This window comes from Natrix helvetica (assembly GCF_964273705.1).
Source record: "Natrix helvetica genome assembly, chromosome: 1".
Taxonomy (NCBI): Eukaryota; Metazoa; Chordata; class Lepidosauria; order Squamata; family Natricidae; genus Natrix; species Natrix helvetica.
This window is the reverse complement of record NC_138548.1, coordinates 87417644-87438355: the sequence shown is the minus strand read 5'-3', so window position 1 is coordinate 87438355 and position 20712 is coordinate 87417644. Positions and strand designations below refer to the sequence as shown.

The 20712-nt window shown below is 38.6% G+C and overlaps 1 protein-coding gene across 4 annotated transcripts in view; it reads left to right on the top strand.

The window, feature by feature from the left end:
• Positions 1-2921: 2921 nt before the first annotated feature.
• The window catches only part of PRR5L (proline rich 5 like), a 72758-nt gene continuing 54967 nt past the window's right edge, over positions 2922-20712 (top strand). The window contains exons 1-2 of one of the 4 annotated variants that reach the window (XM_081936355.1): positions 2922-2971; positions 10357-10471. The gene's annotated coding sequence lies outside the window, so the exon portion shown is untranslated. Of the gene's footprint in view, positions 2972-10356; positions 10472-11918; positions 12061-12086; positions 12121-13243; positions 13347-20712 lie in introns of those variants that run through there. The other 3 variants (XM_081936354.1, XM_081936357.1, XM_081936356.1) reach the window with 3 other exon arrangements.

The following is a 20712-nucleotide window of genomic DNA, read 5'->3' as shown; positions in this document are numbered from 1 at the left end:
TAGGTTGAGAACTACCTGTAATTCAGCCCCTTTCCCTCTTACTATATCTCCTTGGTTTTTCTTTCATTCTGGCTGGTCCAAGGCAGCTGACTCGATAAAATCATGGAATCCGGGGCAGAAACCCTCAACAAAACGCCAAACAAAGCTTTCTGTCGCTCGAACAGCGTGTGCCGTAGTGAATCTGAAACCGGGAAGACCTTCTTCCTCCACCAGCTATTAAAACTTCTATAGTCATGTCTAATTTCCCATCCTTCCAAAAGTGGCGCTCTAAGCTCTTTTTAAATAAAAGGCGGAATGGGGGTCGGTGGATGGATGCGGAAAGCGTAAACTTTCCTCGCGTCCGATTTCGACTGAGGGAATGGAGAAGTAAGGTGAGAACTTCCCCTCAAAGTGGGAGTAGGAGGAGTTGGGGGGCGGAGGCGGGAGAGTTGTAAAATTTAGGAAAACCGCAGCAGTTCCCCCAGCAACGGCTGTAAGAGGGATTCTGAATCCAGCCGTGAGGGAAGAGACGCCAATTTACAAGGGTCCTCCCCCCCTCCCCCGTTATACAAGCGGCTCTTGAGATGCGCTAACGATCCTTGTTACGGGGAAGATTCTTAGTTCCAAAAGAAAAAAAGACAGAAGAGAGAGGGCAGAGAAAAGGAGAAAAGAGAAGAGCAAAACCACAACGTAGAAAGAGCGATAGATTAGCTATACGTTTTGATTATGGCGGGGCGGGGTGGAGCGAGAGAGAGAAAAAAGACTTTTTCTTTCTTTCGTTCTCCGCGCCTTGTTTACGCTTTCGCGAGGCGCGAAAGACGCGCCGGGTCCTCGCCCGCTTAGAGCAGCGAGGCGGCTCCCGGAGGGCTTTCTTGTTTGCACAGCGACCGCCGAAGCCCGCCACCTCCGGAGTCTTTGGAAAGGCAGAGACAAACAGGAGCTGGCCTCGCTGTCCAGGATCGGTGCGCAGTTTTGAGCTGCGGCCAGGACAGACCGGTGAGTGTCTACTCGGGAAGTGATGCCTCCCTGTGGAGGAGGAGGATTCTTACTTCCACGCTACGGCTTCCCCTCTACGGCGCAGCAGAAGACTTCTTTCCTTGCTGGTTGTCCCTAGTATTCTTGGGAGCGATTCGCCGTCTTGCACGTTCCTTTGGGGTTATTTATTTATTTAGAATTCCGGGAGGTGCTGCTTGAGTTCCGAAACCCGAGTGGGTGGATAACTCATTCCCTCCTTCTCCCTCCCGCCTCCCCACTCCCCCCCCTCTTTTCATTATTGCTAAATGTCTTTAAATTAAGAGCATAGCCGACTATTATGCAGAGACTGAAGACTTGCGGTTAGCGTGGGGCGGGTGGGGGGGGGAGAAAAGAAGAGAAAGATCTGGCAGGCTCTTCCCACTTGTTTCAAACCCTCTTCTCGGGGACTGGGTGAGTTTGGCTTTGAGTCATCCAGGGGAAGAATGAAACGCTTTTTGTTATCAACGAATGAACGAGGCATCTCCGGGCTGGGGAAGGCTTGGATAAGTGAGCGCGTTTATTCCATAAACCGAATGTTTACTCTTTTAAGGAACAATTATTTTGCGTTCAGGATAATAGAGGGTCAGGTTTTGCCCTCCCTTCTCCGATTTCTTTCATTTCTGCATGTTTCGTTACATTTCCCCTCCTGCCAAGCAACTCTACCAGGGCCCGAAGGACTAAACTGACTCTTCAGCCGGTCCGGTCTCTCGTATATTTTTGTTTGTTGGTGACAACTGTGGAGTGTATTTATAGGCAGTGCTGTAATTTTGTGGTGCAGAAAGTTTCAATTTTGTTCAGCCAGCCATTTACCACAGACCCAGGCACCCTGTAATGTTCCGATGAGAATAGATACAGGTTACTGAGGGGGAAGAGTCAAGTGCTGGGAGGCCCCTGCAGAGTTGGGTCCACAACATTTTGGCACCCATTTTTTGTTTTTTAAAAAAACGTTGTATGGCTGGATTCATGCTGTGGGGCCACAGAGGCAGCTGTGCAACCAGCAAATGTGTGCTTTTTAATCTGTCACGGAACTGCATGGGGAAGTGGGACAAATTGGGGGGATGAATTCTGGCAAGTTGTTGCAAGTAGTATGTGAGTTGGCTGCTAGTAGGGGCTTGGACTCTCCAATAACTTCTGCAGGGGGAATTCCAGCAGTTGTCAGATATGCTGGCATGATCCTTCTGTAGTGCGTTGGATGGATTTGTAGAAACTGGCAGATAAAGCTTTTCCAGCATGTAGGCAAGCATTAGTATACCCTGGAGTAGTGCTCAGCTCTACTGATCTCTCTTGGGGAGATCTAGATTCAATGCACTCTTGGTCACGGACCTTCTTAATAACTCTGGGTCAGCCCCTTTTCCTGTGATTTCTTTGAGGATAAAAATGATGACTGTTCTCATGAAACTACTCAGAAGAAAGGGGCACCATAAAGCTGAAATGTGTGGTTAAAAACTAACCAGTTGTCTGCTAAAAGATTAGCAAAGCTATTGGTTCATCTATTGCCTTCATATTGGTTCTATTATTCTGGATAGTTAGAACAGTAATTACTAGGTGGAAGGCTGCTAGGTTTCCCCATTGCTATATGCAGGAGTAGACACCTGTTTGCATAGCTAAGTGTATTAGAAAACAACATCTGATCCCTTGTAACAGCCCTTTGGTGACTATTCCCATCTGTTATATGCACCTTATTAACCAGTGTCATAGATTAGGCAGGGCAAGCTTAACTTTATTAAATATGTTCCTTTAGAACATGGGTGTCAAACTCACCTTGTCATGTTGTGCTCACTTGATATTTTTTCCCCATTCGCGGAGCTGGAGTGGGCGTGGCCTGTGTGTGACACATCTGGCCTGCAGGCCGCCAGTTTGATTCCCTCTGTTTTAGAAGTTGCACTTCTCTTTTAGGAAAGGAGTCAGGGCTGTCCTCTTTAGCAAGACCTTTTTGGGTTGAAGGAGGGTTGATCTGTATGACAAGCCTGCTCTAGTTGTGAGTATGAGCTGCTGATCATTTTTATTTACTTGTTCTGTGCCACCAAATCAACAGATGCCAAATCATGGAAATTTACAAAACAGGCATAACAATGAAAATGTCCACATTAAGGGTGGAATGAATGAAACCACTAGTAGCTAGAGTTAAAATAATGGAAGTATAAAAGTGAATGTTGGTAATGATAAATAAAACAAATCATGCAAAAGCTGATAAAATGCCCATAGTTGAATTAATGCAAGTAATTAAAGTCTTGAGGACAGGGTTGTCTACTTACACCAAACTCAATGGAAAGGCAACTTTAGACTCTTTTTTTGGAGGGAGGATGCATCAAAAGTAGTATTTTTTGATGTACCTGCTATGCTTTATTTCATTATAGATAAATAGCATGTTGTGGACAAAAAAAAAATCCTCAGCTAGATACTCTGCTCTATATCAGGAATACCCCTCTCCTTCAGTCATTAGTTGCTACCTTGCACATTTTTTGAATAAAACTCTTGATGAAACAGTGAAACATTATAGAATTAACTGTCTCAACTACATGTGTTGTAAGTTTAAGAATTTGATTTTATTCTCCATGCTTTTCAGCACTTAGGATCATTAGCTGAGGAGGTTAAAATATCATGATTTTGCTACTTTATGGACTGCTAACAAATTTAATAAATTATTATATGGACCTCAACTCACTCCTTTTCTTTAATTAAATCAAGTGAGAGTGTGGCTGCTCTGAATTAATTCTTGGTTAAGATTGGATGAAGGGTAATAAAATCAAAACTAAATAGAGATACTGATCAGAAGACTAATTAGGCAATGGTCAGCTATTCTGGAAGAGATTGCAGTAATACAAGAACATTGGATTAGTAGTTTAAGGATCCGTTGATAGTCTTTGGATCTAACATGTTTTGCCATACACAGGCAGAGGTAGTCTTAATGGAATGTCTTATATCACATCAGATTGATTCAGGAACTGCTTCTGTAGAAACAGCTTATGCCAGTTAATTTCCAGGATGAATTGTTAGAATTTCCTGCACAGAACATGCCTCTAAAATTGCATTAAACTATTATTAGTCTAAAATATTACCACTTTGGCAAATTATATCCAGGTCCAGTTCAAAGTTTTAATCTTTAATCTTTCAAGTACAAAGTGTCTGGCACCCTGATCCCTGTATTTAACACCCGTGATCTTGTTGTAATTGTCTATATATTGTATTTCCGTGTACCACTATACATGAAAGAAGTAAGCACTTTTTTCAGTGCATATAGAAAGGGAGGAAAGAAACAAAAGGGAAACAAAACTAAATGGATATGAGGTAAAAGGAAGAAATAACTAGATAGGGAAGAATAGAAAAACAAGCAATGCTCCATTAAAGCATTAACAAGAGTTTACTACAGTGGTAAATAGGTCTTCCTATGCTCTTCTAAAATCTAGTCTTTAGGCTAACCTTAGAAGGTAGCCATAGCTTTCATTAGGGATGGTTGCATCATTTTGCAGCTCCATCAATTTAAACCACCTGCCCTATACCTAACAAATGTAAGACATCCCTTCCTCCAGTTTATAGTAGTGACAGAATGGGGAAATCTTTTTTGTTAGAAAAAAGGGTTAGGGTTAGGAAAGATCTGTAGTTTGTCCCAGGGGTGAAATTCAGCAGGTTCTGACAGGTGGAGAACCCGTAGCAGAAATTTTGGAGAATTGGCAAATATCACCTCTGTCTGGCCCCAGAAGTGGGGAGGGAATGGGGATTTTGCAGTATCCTTCCCCCAGGAGTGGGGAGGGAATGGGGATTTTGCAGTATCCTTCCCCTGCCTTGCCCACCAAACCACGCCCACAGAACCAGCAGTAAAAAAATTGTCCACATGCTGTGGTCAAGTACAGATGCTGCTGATGTTGGGACTGGTATTGGTATTCTCCAGTATAGATGAAAGTAAGGAAAGATGCAGCAAAGGAGGAAGGAAGGTAAAGAATTCACAGTTAGTTCTTTGGGGAGAGGCAGGTGCAGAAAAGAAAAATAATCCTTTTTGCTCCTTGCTCCTTCAGCTGCAGCAACCTTGCTTGGATGTTTGGCATTAGGGAAGGCTACCAATAGGAACAGTGATGTTGTTTGAGTTGTTCCATAAGATCACAATTGTTCTAAGACAAGAAAAACAGATTGCCTATTGGGGAAGTTCTGATCCCTTTATCTGGCAAAACAAAAATGACGACACAAATACAGGCTCGCTCTGTACAACATAAAGTGTTCCCATAGAGGATGGCTTGTTCTGTTTTCTTAGCATTAACATTAATTTTCTACTGGATCATCTCGACCTGCAATTGGCTTCAGTAGGAGGTTGGCTTTTAAACGATCCCTTGAAGTGAGAAAATGTTTTCAACCAACAGTAAGCAACTGCTTCAAACCTGCTGGGGCCTATGTGGATGAACATCTTGTCTGTGATCGGAAGCTAAGCAAGTTGAGACTAGGTTAATATTTGAATGTGAGACCAGCAGGGGAATTGTAGATTTAAAGTTTAAAGGCTAGACTAGGAAGTTGAAAAACCATCCCATGTGGATAAATCTAGATATAGCTGAGCTAAAATTTCTGAAGCACAAGCTAACACCACCCCCCACCCCCAATGTTGAAAGCCTTCATCAGGTGTAGTCAAAGGTGTTCAAATTCTTGGATCAAGAATTGGATCAAATTCTTTCAGTTTTTCAATATAATGTGAATTCCAGTATCTTTCACAACTTCTGATTCCTTCATAAGAACTTGGAGAGGATTAGTTTTGCTTCTTGCATGCATTTGCAAGCAGTTCTTCCTTTTTTGGGGGGAGAATGTATCAATGTAAAAACTACAGTACCTTCAATTCAGTGGTGGGTTGCAGGCGGTATGGTGCTGTGGAGGGCCCACCTGCCTGCCCTAGCTCCTGACCGGTCTTTTAAGTCTCCGGCGCTTCCGTGCATGCGCATGGCACGTACAGCACCTGCGTGATGCTCCGCTGAGCAGCTGGAGCATCGCGGAAGCTCGCGGAGGCACTAAGACACATGCACGTGCTGCACGCATCTATGTGGATGCCGCCAGGCCCGTTCCAACCGTACTGGTTGGAACGGGATCCAGAACCCACCACTGCTTCAATTAATAACTTCTCCCTATATTGGTGCTGTACTTCTAAATGGTGCATGCATCAAACTGTATTGTGGATAGATAATGCTTCCAACAAATACAACAAAAAGAGAATTTAGAAGGAATCAACAAACAGGATGCTAGGCTGAAACTCTTCTGAATTAACCCAAACTCTACTTTATTGATTTCCCCCCCACTGCATAGAGAATATTACTTTCTCAAAAATACCCTCTTTTAGCCACTGTTACTTCTGAACATTCTACATGCTTGCTATGCGGAATGAAGTTTTTCACACTCAAAAACTCTTATTTGCCCTAGAGCAGGGGTGTCAAACTTGACTTCATTGAGAGTTGCATCAGGGTTGTGTTTGACCTTGGGAGGCTGTGAGGCCTGAGGCCAGGGTGGGCATGGCCAGCTCGATGTCACTTCTGTGGAGGGTGCACCTGTGGTGGCCTGAGTGATCTGGCAATGAAAACAGGATCCCGAGCTCTGTTTTCAGCTGCCACAGCCTCCTGCAACCCTCTCCCAGTGAAAATGGGGCTTGGGAGACTGGTTTTCACTGGCAGAGGGTTGTAAGAGGCTGTGGCAACCGAAAACGGAGCTCAGGAGCCCATTTTCATTGGCAGAAGCACTGTGAGCTAATCCTTCGCTGTTTCTAGGGCGGCCTCTCTAAGTACCCCGCAGACTGGATTTGGCCTCCGGGCCTTGAGTTTGACACCCCAGAGGGTTTGAGCCTGAATTTGAATATTTAAAAAATCTCTTTAATGCAGCAGGTGTGCTAAGTATTTTCCATGATAAACCTGGCCTTTTTTCTTTTGAAACAAACTAATCTAGAGATTGTTTGGAGGTTCTAGCAGGGGAGCGCAGCTATCGTATACCCTTGACCGAAGATTGGTACATTCCTTCTATCTGGGATGGTCGTCCTCTTGCACCAAGCGCGCAGCTTCGGGAGGGATGCACATGGAGCGGTGAGGGAGGAAGGGGACACCCGCCTAGCCAGCCAGATCAGCCGAATCAAGCCCTGGTGATCAAAGGGGTGACAGATGTCGCAGCCAGATCGCCCTCACATCCGAATCTAGAGATATTAGCCTTAACAGCTTAGTAGTTTTGGGTTACTTGTTGAAAGCGGGATAAAGACAAAAATACATTGAGAGTACTGATAAAAGCATGATCTGTTCCTGGTTTTTTAAAGACTGATTTGTTGAAGCTGTTGAACATGTTTCCCTGTGACTGCAATACCTACTTGCATTGAAATTAATCAAGAGACATATGGCAAGTTAATCAATTATACCAAAGTCCTACAGTAATTGTTTTTATCTTAATAACATACAGGGATTTGATACAACCCTTCTTCTAATGTATCACTCCTGAATTAATTTTATGAACTTCTTTGCCTCAATTAATATCATTTTGAAATCTAACTTACTAATTAAACAATATTAGAAACATGCCATAATAGTAGGAAAATATAATAGTAGGTTAGGAACAGGACTATTGGTGAATGGCAGGCATCTCCCTGTATTCTACTGGATTTTTTTCCCCTTAGGTTTTTTTTACATGAGATGATGTGATGAACATTGAGCTGTATAAATACCAACTGTGCAACTTCTAATTTTCTGGACTTTTGAACCATAGATTTTACATGCAATAAATAATATTTTTGCAGTATCATTTCCAATAAATAATATTTTTGCAGTATCATTTCCATAATGTCACATGTGTGGTGCCATAATTATGCAAATGTAAAATTGATACTAATAACAGTTGGCATAATTTGCATTACTCTCATGCTTTCCCCCTGCAACTATATTTTTTTTTAAAAAACCATGATTTACTGTAGTTACCCACTTTTTCTTCCAACTAAATCCTGTTAAACAAATAGTAAGAGTAAGAAATTTCAATGTTCATTGGGTCAGCTTCATAACTTATTCATGTTCTATACCTCTAACAGAGATTTTATATAGAGAGGTTAGCTATAGTGATGTATATGTACATTTGATTTATATTTGGTGAAATGGTTCTTGGAAGGCTTACAAAAAAATAATGGTTATGTTTTCAGTACACTGATTTTCTTTAGTGAAATGCTGTTAATGGCAAAAGGGCAAGTTAGATTATGCTCTTTCCCCTTCCCTCCTTCCCCTTAATATCTGGCAGAGTAGATATTAATCTTGAAAATTCATGTTTTTTTAAAAATATGAAGACTGATTCCTTATGTGCAAATTTTACTTGACTTTAACTCTACAATACCACAAAACACAGTGGTTGCCTATTGTCATTACAAATTTTGGAAATTGTAGCCCCTGAAAAAGACCCAGCGAACAAAGGATAGTTCTAGTTCTTTCCAATCTATAAGTTAGGTTTCACAGCTTCAAAACAAGTGAAGATACTAAAGTAACTTGCAACTGTATTAAAATAGCCTTTCTTGATTAAATTAGAAACTTCAGCTAATTGAAGATCTCCTAGTTTGTTGTGCCAGATGCAAAAGGATAGTGTTTATGGGACTTGTAATCATCCAAATGAAGTCTTATGGAATCAAAACAATACTGCTATAATTCATATTACATTTTGTGCATATAGTATATTTTATATATGCATGCTAGTTTCTTGTATTTCACACAGAAAAAAGAGAAGGCAGAGATGAATTTGAATTAGTAGATTTTCATTTAAATAAAAAATGTAACTTTAAATCATATTAGAAGTTAGCTAGATATATATTTCACATGTATATTGTTGAAATACGAGCAGCCAGGAAAATGACTTTGGGATTGTAATGAAAACATCAATCTGGAATCTGATCTGTGAAAAAAGCAAAATTCCTACTGGAGGTTTTTTTTCCAAAAACAAACCAGTTTATTTTATAATAACTATAAATAGGTGTATGATAACCATCCTGGACTTGAAAAAAATACTGAAAAACTGCAAATGATCAGAATAATGAATGCAATTAAACCATGGATGTGGTGGTGTTGATATTGGCACTAAAAGTTATCTTTCTTGCCCTTTTCATGGAATGGATGGTGAAATGGGAAACTTTGCTTGGAGTGGAAGACTCAGAGAGTAACTTTGTTTTTATCAGTCAGTTTGGAGACAGTTAATTGATGTAAGTTGTTTCCTACATGTTTTCTGCTATTCACTTCTCAGGTCAGTTTCAGACTGGTTTTTAAGGGACTGATGGATACAACTATGGCAATATGGAAAGCTACTCTCTGTCTATCTCCCGTCCATATTTCTGATTCTGAACAGAAGCATCTTTTCAAGGACCATAATAAAACAAATCTAGACAGTTACAGCACATTAATTTACAAGTAGGAATTAGACTTTTCATGATAGTTTAATTAATTTGTTTGTTATCCCTCACAAACTTTTATCTTAAGAAATCTGACTGGGAAAGGTGCAGATTTCCAGTCTTAAAACAGATTCCATCTCCAGCTTTTTGATAAAAGGTCCCTTTTTGCTCCTTTCTTAAATATTTGCTATTACTTCAATGAATAGTTCTGGAATAATTATCATGTATTATATTATCATATTATCATGAATGTGGTTTGTAATAAAGAGCCCAGATTTTTTTTCCAATAGGACAATACGGGGTAAGCAGACAAGAGGGTCAGGTTGGTTGGGCTGCTGAGGAAATTTTATATGTCACTCTAAAATAATATAAAGCTGTATCTCTTATTTATTTAAGTAAAAAAAGGTATCGCAAACAGAGCAGTTAGGTATTGACTTCATCAATGGAAGAAATAGAATTTCTAGCATTTTACATTTCTTGTGGGAATTGACAGTGTGAAAATTTAAAATAAAGTATATGAACCTTAAAATGGATTACGTGGCAAGCAGTTAAGTGAAAATAGATGGAATAAGTGCATGATTTAAATAGATTAAAACCAAATTATCTTAGGAAGGCTGAAAAGCTGCTTGGGAAACAAACCTGTTGAGATAAACAGATACGTTCCTCTAGTTTCATTTTGTATAGACCTTTTTTCTTTCTTTCTTTCTTTGACTCATTCTAAGCAACTTAAAGTAAATCTTTAATACCAATGAAATAGGGTGAAAATTTTGTCCCTCCATCATATTGTGAGCAAAAGAGGATTTATGTGGGGGGTAACCAGACTTGGGTTCAGTCCTGCTTGTGGAGAAAATTGAACCTGATTTTTAAAGTAAAAAATAAATTATAAGAATGCTAATTGGAACAAAATAAAATATTTAAACCACTAGGAAAACAAATTATGGTTCCAACTATGTAAGTAGAGCTAAACTGGGAATTGAACTTTATCTTAACATTTGTTTTTACAGGGGTGTCAAACTGGCGGCCCGCAGCCTGGATCCATCACATGCAGGCCATGCCCACCCCAGCTCCGTGAAGGAAAATAAAAAGTCATGATACATCATGTGAAGGCAATGTGACGTGGTGAGTTCGACATCCGTGTTTTAGAACAATGATTTGAATGATAGCAATTTGACCCCTTCCTCAAAAAATATGATGAAAGCCAGCCAAAATACTAGAGATGATACTTACAAGGATTTTACCTGCCAGCATCCCATAAGTCTTCCACAAACTTTCAGAAAGTTTTAGACTAAACTTCCATATTTCCTGATATAAATATCACACCATATTTCCTGTTGCTGTGATAGAATCTTCATAAATGATTTAGATGAGGAAACAGAAGGAGAACTCATTAAATTTGAGGACACCAAGGTGGCAGGAATAGCCAACAACCCACAAGGATCTCAACAGACTTAACACTGGGCCCTATCTAACAAAATAAAATTCAATGGACAGAAAAGTAAAGTTTTACACTTAGGCAATAAAACCAAATGTAAAGTAGATAATAATTGAAATTTAGCTGAGGTAAAACTTGCTAGAGCACTGGTTTTACCTCCGGTTGCCATCACATGATGTATCACAACATTTTCCCCCTTCAGAGACCTGGCATGGACATGGCCTGCACATGACGATTCTGTCCGATGGGCCTCCAATTTGACATCCTTGTGTAGAGGAATTGTGAAGTCCTAGTGGACGGTCACTTAAATATTCTGGAAAGAGTGCAGAGAAGACAAACAAAGATGATTAGGGGGCTAGAAACTAAGCCATGAATAATGGTTGCAGGAATTGGGTACCTCTAAGTTTAATGAAAAGAAGGACTAGGGGTGACATGATAGTAATATTTCAATATCTGAGGGCCTCCCACAAAGAAGAGAGGGTCAACCATTTTTCCAAAGCAAAAAAAGGCAAGATAAGAAGCAATCAATGGAAACTAATCAAGAAGAGAAGCAACCCAGATCTAAGGAGAAACTTCATGACAGAACAATTAAGCCAGTGGAATGGCTTGCCTTCAGAAGGTGTGAGTGGCTCATCACTGGAGGTTTTAAAGAAGAGATTGGACTGCCATTTATTTGAAATGGTACAGGGTCTCCTGCTTGAGAAGGGGGTTGGATTAGATGACCTCAAAAGCCTTCCACTTTATGAACTTGCTAATAGAATGCCCTGATTAGCAGCAATAAAGACCAGCTTTCCTTAGTTATCTTTGAGTACACTTTATACACTTGAACAGCTGAAACTCCTTGCTGTACAAAGATGTGATGGAAAAAGGGTACCTGTTGCCTGGTTGCCTCACCTGTGGGAAGAAAGAAACCCATTTGCATTCAAACAATGATTGTTGAGTTTGGCTTTTGCCCTTTCCAATACAACATCCTTTTCTCTTGATATAATTTATTCCTATCATAAACCTATCCAGGATTACAGAATGCTAAATTTATGGATGCCTCGTACCATTCTCTTGGTTGGAAGTTCAGCCAATTGAAATGTTATTCTCCTTGTGGCTGCTAGCAGGCATCCTGCTTCTGGTGGGTTACTGAAGTGGGAGGAGCTTCCTCCTTCTGCCTCTTCCCTCTTGCAGCTGAGTGTCTTGCCACAATTGCCTCAGATTCCTTAAAGGGCAGAGGTTTGCTTTTCAGTATACCACGAAAGAAGGGAGCAGCATTCCTATTACTATAAAGGTGAATGTTGAGAATATCTTGATTTGCAGCATTTTTGTGTGACTGACTTTAAAAGAAAAGGTAATCTTTTTTAAAAAAAGTTTCTAACTTAATATGCAGATGAAAGAACTTTTTAACTTTCAACTTGTCTTTAAAAAATTAGGTTATTTTAGCAGCAGTAAATGTTTTCAAAATAAAGTTACTGGTTTGAATTTTCCCTTTGAAGTGGAGGTTGCAATCTTGTATCTGCTTTTCCAGAATGAGACACGTAGAACTTAGTGGGGTGTCTACATAAAGCAGTACATAGAATATGTTTTGCAAGATAGGAGATACCATAATTACAATGTGGATTAATAACTAAGAGCTATTAAGAGGTAATATATCTAATTTTGAATATGATAATTATTTAGGCAATTATTGTAAGTATAGGCTCCAGGGCAGCCTTTCCCTCATGGATGCTTTCTAGATGCATTGAAATTAGGGTTTATTACTGAAGTTAATAAATCAAAAATCATATTTATATTGGACTCCCCAAATAATACATTTGAAAGAGTAGACATCAGATTTTTTTTAATGCTGGGAGTATAAAAACATTGAAGACTCATTAATCACATTATATGGTCATGTGATCATTTAATAACTTTTTGGGATTGTGTATTATTGTAGATTTGTAGATTTATGGCAAAAAGTTTTAAATGTTAAAAATGTGAATGTAATGTTGAATTTTATACCAAAGCTTTGGAATTTGGCTTTTTATAAGGAATTGTAATTGTATCAGTTATTGTATTAAATTGTATTAAATTGGAAAAGTGATATTATTCCCTAATATTTGTTGGAAATGTGTGATTTATCTGTTTTGGAAAAGGCAATATTTTCTAATCAAAGGATGCAGCAATTTGTGTCATTATGGTGGAGATTTTCTGGACTCTCACAATAAGCTTATTTTGCTTATAGTATTTAATTCATTGGTAAACCAGTGACTCTTATACCGATACAAAAAAAAATCTTATGTTTTATATTTATATTTAGTTTGTATTTTTAATTTTATTTTCTTGTAAAATTAAGGATTGTTGGTTAAGAAAAGTAAAGATACTAAACATTAAAAAAATTATGTAGCTTTTGGCTACTCCAGATAAAGTAATTGATGTGGGAATACTGAGTGACCACTTTAGCAGCTGCTTTTTTTTAATTAGTTGCAGTTATCCAAGTTATATTTAAAGGCAGAAGCAATGAGAGATGATGGTAGCTCAGCGCACATAGAAAAGAGCAAATTGGAGGAAACAATTTTGGGAAGCATTTTCTGTTGGGTATAACAATGCTTAATGTTTTAAGAGTTTGGATTAGAACCCTACAATTTACCACTGCACCCTGTTTACTTAAGAATATAATATTTAAAATGTTAAAAAAAAGAGAAACATGCTAAGAAGAAAGACAATTCAAGACATGGTTTGAAGAAAAGTCTGCTTGGAAAATTAGGAGAAAAGAGAGTGATAGAGCTATATTAGTGATTGTTCCTCTAATTTATGTCATATTACAAATTGTTATTTAGCAAGGTTCATTTGTACTATGCAATAAGACAAGGTTTAGCTGTAGTTATTAATCTAAAATTGCATGGGTGCTCTCAGTGCTAAATAGTGAGTGAACCCTGATGTATAAGCAGTGGTTAAGCTAAATCAATTTTGTGTGCTCTGTAAACTCCACCCTGTTTACATATCTTGGGGTAAAATGCAACTTTTGCGTCTCGTTTGGAAACCCAGGACCCAGAGTATGGAGGAAGAATGGAGAGTCCAATCAAGCACAGTAATCCCCGGTCATTGAACCAGTTTTTGGTGCTTTTGGCAAACGTTGCTCTCATCAGAAAAGAGGACTTTGGACCACTGAGCAACAGGACTTTGGACCACTGTGCTTCATTAAGGCCAGGGTCAATGCAGCTGTCTACCAGGAGATTTTGGAGCACTTCATGCTTCCTTCCACATATGAGCTTTATGGGGATGCTGACTTCATTTTCCAGCTGCCCACACTGCCAAAAGCACCAAAACCTGGTTCAATGACTGCGGGATTACTGTGCTTGATTGGCCAGCAAACTCACCTGACCTGAACCCCATAGAGAATCTATGGGGCATTGCCAAGAGAAAGATGAGAGACATGAGACCGAACAATGCAGAAGAGCTGAAGGCCTCTATTGAAGCATCCTGGTCTTCCATAACACCTCAGCAGTGCCACAGGCTGATAGCTTCCATGCCACGCCGCATTGAGGCAGTAATTGCTGCAAAAGGGGCCCAAACCAAGTGCCAAGTACATATGCATGATTATACTTTTCAGAGGTCCGGTATTATTCTATGTACAATCCTTGTTTTATTGATTGCATGTAATATTCTAATTTTCTGAGATTGTGGATTTGGGGTTTTCATGAGCTGTACGCCATAATCATCACAATTATGACAAATCACGGCTTGAACTATCTTGTTTTGTATGTAATGAGTCTTATCTCATATATTAGTTTCACCTGTTAAGTTGCATTACTGAAATAACTGTTGGTTAAAGAATGCAATAGTGGATTGTAGAGCACTTGAAAAATATCATGGGATAGATTATAACAAACATCTATGTTTCTGCACTTCCAAAATCAGCCTGTATTTAAAAAGCTTAATCATCCTTTATAAATAGAGAATGTATAAATCAACTGAAATTTAAGTTAATCTTTATTTTTTTAATATCCTTACTATAGCTGAAGACTATGACTAAATATATCTTTACATGGCCTATTAAAAGCTGCATTTCTGCTGCACAGGACAACTTCGGATATTATTATTTAGGCAGTCTGTGTAATCTATTTCACTAAGTCTCCTCGTAAAATGTTACAGTGAGTTATAAAGACATTCCAGAACATCTTGTGACTGGTAGTGGGATTGAGATGAACAGCAACAAAAAACATTATTTGATGACTTTTGGTACTACAAATGGTAATAGTGATTAAGGATTAAAATATTACTCCAGAATAGATACTTTTCATTACTAATTTGTCTATGAGATATGTAGTTATTTTCTAGTCCAAAGAGGCTGGTAATGGTGGCCTGGATGAGTGCAAACAAACTTTATGTAGGATGGAGATGGTGTTGGCACTTTAAAGGTCTGTGCAGCTCCCAGCCTTATAATATTTGAACATTGTTAAAAATCTAGTGGTTGTCCCAAAACATGGGATGGGATGACTGTGGACCCTGGTTTGGTTTAATGCAGTTTAATCTGATTTAACATTCTGGTTGGTTGCTTTCCCTTACTTTTTTTGCACGTGGTCCAGAAGAAGAGCCTTTGCCTTTTGCTATGGCTCCTTTTCTGTGGAATATCTTGCTCTCGAGGTCAGATCGGCATCCATTCTTTTGGCCTTCCAAAATGCCTTGAAGTCATGGCAGTTCCAATTAGCTTCTGGTCCCAATGGGGCTGTGGCACTTTGAAGGGGTTTAATGAAGTACATAGTACTCCATCCTTTTGTGCATATTTTTCTCCCCCTCTCTCCTGTTTAGTTTTATTTTAATTCATTTTTTAAATTTAAGATTTTTACTTATTGTTTTAATGTTTTATAGTGCATTTTATTCAATGTCTTTAAGCTGCCTAGAGTTGCCTTTTGTGAGATGGATGGTATACAAGTTGAGTGAATAAATGAATGATTGAATTTTTAAGCCACTCTTGGTTATGGAGTCAAATGGCCTCAAAATTGGATTAAATAAAGTCTGCTGGCCTGGTGGAGATACTTGCTGGGTCCAGAAATTATTATTATTATTCTTTTTTGCCCCTGCCATTTGTGCACTGCCCATATCCAGTGAAGACAGAATGCAATGCTGAACCTGGATCCAATTTTAAAGGAAGTTTGGCATTTGGTAGACTAGGTGATCTGTACATCATTAATTACATAATATACTATTGCATTTTTGTTGTGGAAGATGAAGAAAATCTTGTTTGTAGAATATTCTGTCTCACAAGGCAAAGGTTAATGCAAATGGTTTGGATGCATCAAAATCTCTACTATATCGTTTCATAAAATCAGTTCCAAAATGGTTTAACATATCTGTCTTTATATAAATGTACTCCTCAGGTGGTGTCATACATTATGAATCCTTTAATAAGAAACAAGGCAACCTTTTATGGACTTCACAGTTGAATAGGGTCAGGTCTGGTTGATATTTGGTAAAAGTAAAAGCTGCAAATTAGATTGATGGTAAATTAAAAGATGAAGACAACACAAGCCATTTCCATAGCATTGTTAAGAAAGTATTAAATGATTTGACATGGACCAGTTTTCAGATATCCTGTATAGGTATAAAAATCATATATATATAACTCATTTCAAAAGCACATCATTCTATTTCTCAAGTAGGGGTCATCTACAAAATAAGCTAGTTCATTTTTTAATTCTATGTAAACTTTAGTACAGTCATGAGTCTTTTTCAGAATTCTGTGGGTACGTGTAATGCTCAATCAGATCTCTTTGCTCTTTTGCTTTCCTTTTTTGTAACTAGAGAATTTGACCAGAAATATCTTTACGCAGGACGAGAAAATAAAAACAAAGCTTGGCAATATGCACATTATTCTTGGAACAGATGGAAATGACTTCATGTACATAGTGATGTATAGAAGTGTAATGGTATGTGGGAATGACTTTGAGGGATAAGGAGAAAATATGTTGCCTGGGAAACAATCAGACCAGAGGGAAGAGCCTCCTGTTCTTAATGGAGACAGAAATTTAGGACGGGCTTGCATTAATTGATCAGTCTGTTAAAAGGGGTGGCAGTATTCTTTCAGATTGTAACTTTCTGTTAATGTAGCCTTATAATCAAGTAGCCTTAGCTCACTTGGTCATATTTCTTATCAGGCTTACCTGGAAGGGCTGATGAGCAATGACTGACAATAAATGTTTAAATCTTCTCATATTTGCTTCATGAACTCGCATGAAAAAGTACATATTTGTTTTAACTTATGTGTTTAGCAACATATAACAGGAGACTAGAAATTATCATCTGTACCTATAAACAATTTTTTTTAATAAAGTTTTATTGGTTTTTTTGATGTTTTACAAGGGAAAAAGGTAAAGGAAAGGTTAAAAATTTTGGCAGTTGTGATATGCGGTAGGTGCACCCCCCCTCCATACTCATAGTATACATTTACACAAGATTCAGTATTAAGTAGTAACATATAGTCAGCATATAAATTCAATTGATAATTTCGATCAGTTTATGTCAGGTGGATTTTCTTACTCATTTTTGTGATCTGAGCTTTCTCGGTATCGCCCCATCTCCCCCCACCGACAGAGCTCCGGCCCCTCCCGTGTCCTGTATGTCTGTTGAGGAATCATCTGTTTTTTCTAGGAGTACTTTGTTTTTTTCCATAAAGGCCTGCGCCTCTATGGGTGTATTAATTCTGACTCTTGTCTCCTCCCAGAATATTAGCATACCTTCAGGCATCAACCATCTAAACCACACCCCCTTCTGTTATAATTTATTCGCTAATTGCAAATAGTTTTTTCTTTTTTCCCTCACTTTCTTGGGGATCTGTTTCAGAATGGTTATCTCCTTATCTTTGTAGGTCAAGGCTTGCCCCTTTGTGCACTCAGAATTTCATCTCTTGTACTTTTCCTAAGGAATTTAATGTGTACTTCCCTGGGAACGTTATGTGTTCTAGCGTAGGCTGAGTTCACTCTATAAACCAGGTCTATTTCCCACCCCATCTGTTGTTTCTCCTTCTGGATGTATTCAGCCAAAATGCTTGTCATGATGTCCCTTATATTTTCATCATCTGCCTCCATCACGTTTTGGAATCTAAGATAAAAAGACATTCTCTCAAACTCTATTTTCATTTGTTGAGTGTCAAGTTCTTTGTTTCCCTTCTGCACCCCTTCCATCCCCTCCCTCATCTCAGCCGCCCCACCCTCCAAAAGATCAAGTCTCTGTGAGTTCTTATTAATTTTGGCCTAGTTCTCTTTAATTTCTTCTTTCATCTCCTTCAGTTGTTTCTTTATTTCCTCTTGTTCTTGTAGGAGTTGCTGGAACATTTGTTGAAACTCCATCTCCGTAGATTTAGGTTGCATTAAAGCTGTTATCGTTGATTGTGTACTAGGACTGGAGGTTGTAGATGTCGGGGCAGAGGCAGCAAAGCCAGGCTTTCCAGGAGGTGGTTTTTTAGGTGACATTGTTTATAGAATAAAGAGTTCAGTCAGTATAGAGAATGATCCCTATAAACAATTTTTGTAATCATATAAACAATAAAAGATGGACTAGATTTCAAAAGGAAGCAAGCAGCAAATGTTGTAGCTTCTTGACTGCTAAATGGATAGGAATCTTAAAATTTTACAACCTATAGTGTTGATTACACACACACACACACACACACACATTTAAGTGATGTCTAATATCTTTCAAACTTTTTTGAATATTATTTGGCAGAAGGACAATCCACAGGTAGAAGAAAAGTGAAATAATCTCCTAGCTGGTTAAAAATCAAGAGCAGGTGGCCAGAAGATTAAAAGAAAAGTGCTTAAAAATGAGAAGAGGATTTACTCCGCCTCTCATAAGTAAATTACATTGGCATAATAGGGATTAATTTGTAAGCTTTTGAACCCTGGATTAATGAAATCTTGATAAAAATAATAAGGTTCTGGCGTAACATTAAAATATTCAGGACAATATTTTTCTAGAATTATTTGTAGGCCAATACTTCTCAAGCATTTATTTGCAAAGTTGTTCTATCACATGGGTGTCAAACTTGCCACATCACATTGCTATTGCGTGACGTTTCGTAACATTTTTCCCATTTGCGGAGCTGGGGTAGGCGTGGCCTGCGTGTGATGCATCTGGCCCAAGGGCCACCAGTTTGACACCCCTAGCATTTTTAGTCAGTACCAGAGGAATCCCCAGGCATACTGACAAAAGCAATGTTGCAATGTATGCCTATTACTTTCCTAAATGTGTTGTAACTTGCATGCATGCATGCCTGAAAAGGGTGTAGCGTGCAGTGTGATGTTGCAACTCTTGTATCTTTCTGAGGAAAGCTTGAGGTCCTATGGACACCACTGGTCAGCCCTATTACAAAACCATCCTTCTACTAAAGGATTTCATCTATGGTATTTTAAAAGGTTAAAAACACTTCATGGATGGAAGTGCTTCATTGCCTTTTTTAGGATTTTTTAAAACTTCCACCTTTATTTGCAGCCCTGAGTTTTCCTAGATGTGTCTCATCCAGTGGTGGGATTCAAATTTTTTTTTACTACCGGTTATGTGGGTGTGGCTTGGTGAGCGTGGTATGGCTTGGTGGGCGAGGCTTGGTGGGTGTGGAAGGGGAAGGTTACTGCAAAATCCCCATTCCCACCCGATCAGCTGGAACTCAGGAGGCGGAGAATAGATGGGGTGGGGCCAGTCAGAGGTGGTATTTACTGGTTCTCCAAACTACTCAAAATTTCCGCTACTGGTTTTCCAGAATTGGTCAGAACTTGCTTAATATCACCTCTGGTCTCATCCAAGGACTGACCGGCCCTGACTGCATTGTTTGGGGGTCCAGAAAAGATCAGTTTAGTGTTGTAAACTTCTGAAATGGCAAATACTTGGCTTTATTAAAGATGCTAAAAGTTTATATATGTGAGCAACATTTGAAACATGACTCTGCTTTCCACTAAGAATGGCCAAAACCTTTAAATTAGAAATGAGACATATGACTTTCCTCCCCCTATTCATCATGCCAAAATATATTGCAAACATGTTCCATTGGTATATTTTGAGATGATACTGGAAAACAAATTTGCTAATATTTCTTTGGTTGCTATGTATCCTTTATCTCTATATCTCTGTTGATAATATAGGTTGTAACTGCTGACTGTCAGCTGGGATTCCAGCTAGTGATCAGCTCTCACAGGGCAGTTTCTTTGTGTCTTTATCCAGATTACATCTGAGATTAACTAGCACAGTGACACTGTTCTAAATTTGAAATATAGGTAATAAAGTCTTGGTAATTTGTTAAGAGGAGAATTTCTTATCAGGATTAGATAGGAAACCATGTGTCAGAAAAAAAAAAGAGATTGCTTTCCTTTCTCAGCATCTGGTCTAGCCTTGGGAAATTCCTTGTCTCTGCAGCAAATGTTGTAAAGCTCTGTGAAATTTGATTTAGTTCTGCCTCTAATCTTCAATTTAGTTTTCATTTTATAATTCTACCCCTTTGGGTTTCCTTATCTTGGAGATAACTGCACTGTTAGGCAGCGTATTCTACATACATATGGTTAGCTGTAATAAAATATATGTTTTATTTTACCTTTGTAAATAACTTTTATGGTCAGTCTGATTTAACATTGTTTACTGAATAAACTAGTTGTTTTATTGTTGTAATGACATGTAAAGAAGATGTTCTTTAAGGAGAAGAAAGTGTAATTTCTAGACTTGGACAAATTATTCAAAAGCTTGCAACGAAACCAGCTGTTTGGTTTAAGTAAAAATGTCATATTCAGTGACTGGTTTATACTGTTCTAAATGTAAGGATATGAGCTATCTGAAAAATAGCAGTGAAAAGTATATTTGACAATTTGTTTTCTGATTTACTGATGATCAGATGTAAATTATATGTTTTGCTTCTGAAGCTTTTTAATATAATATAGTGCCAAGATTGATTTATTCATTAGGCACAATAGGGCCTAAGGCT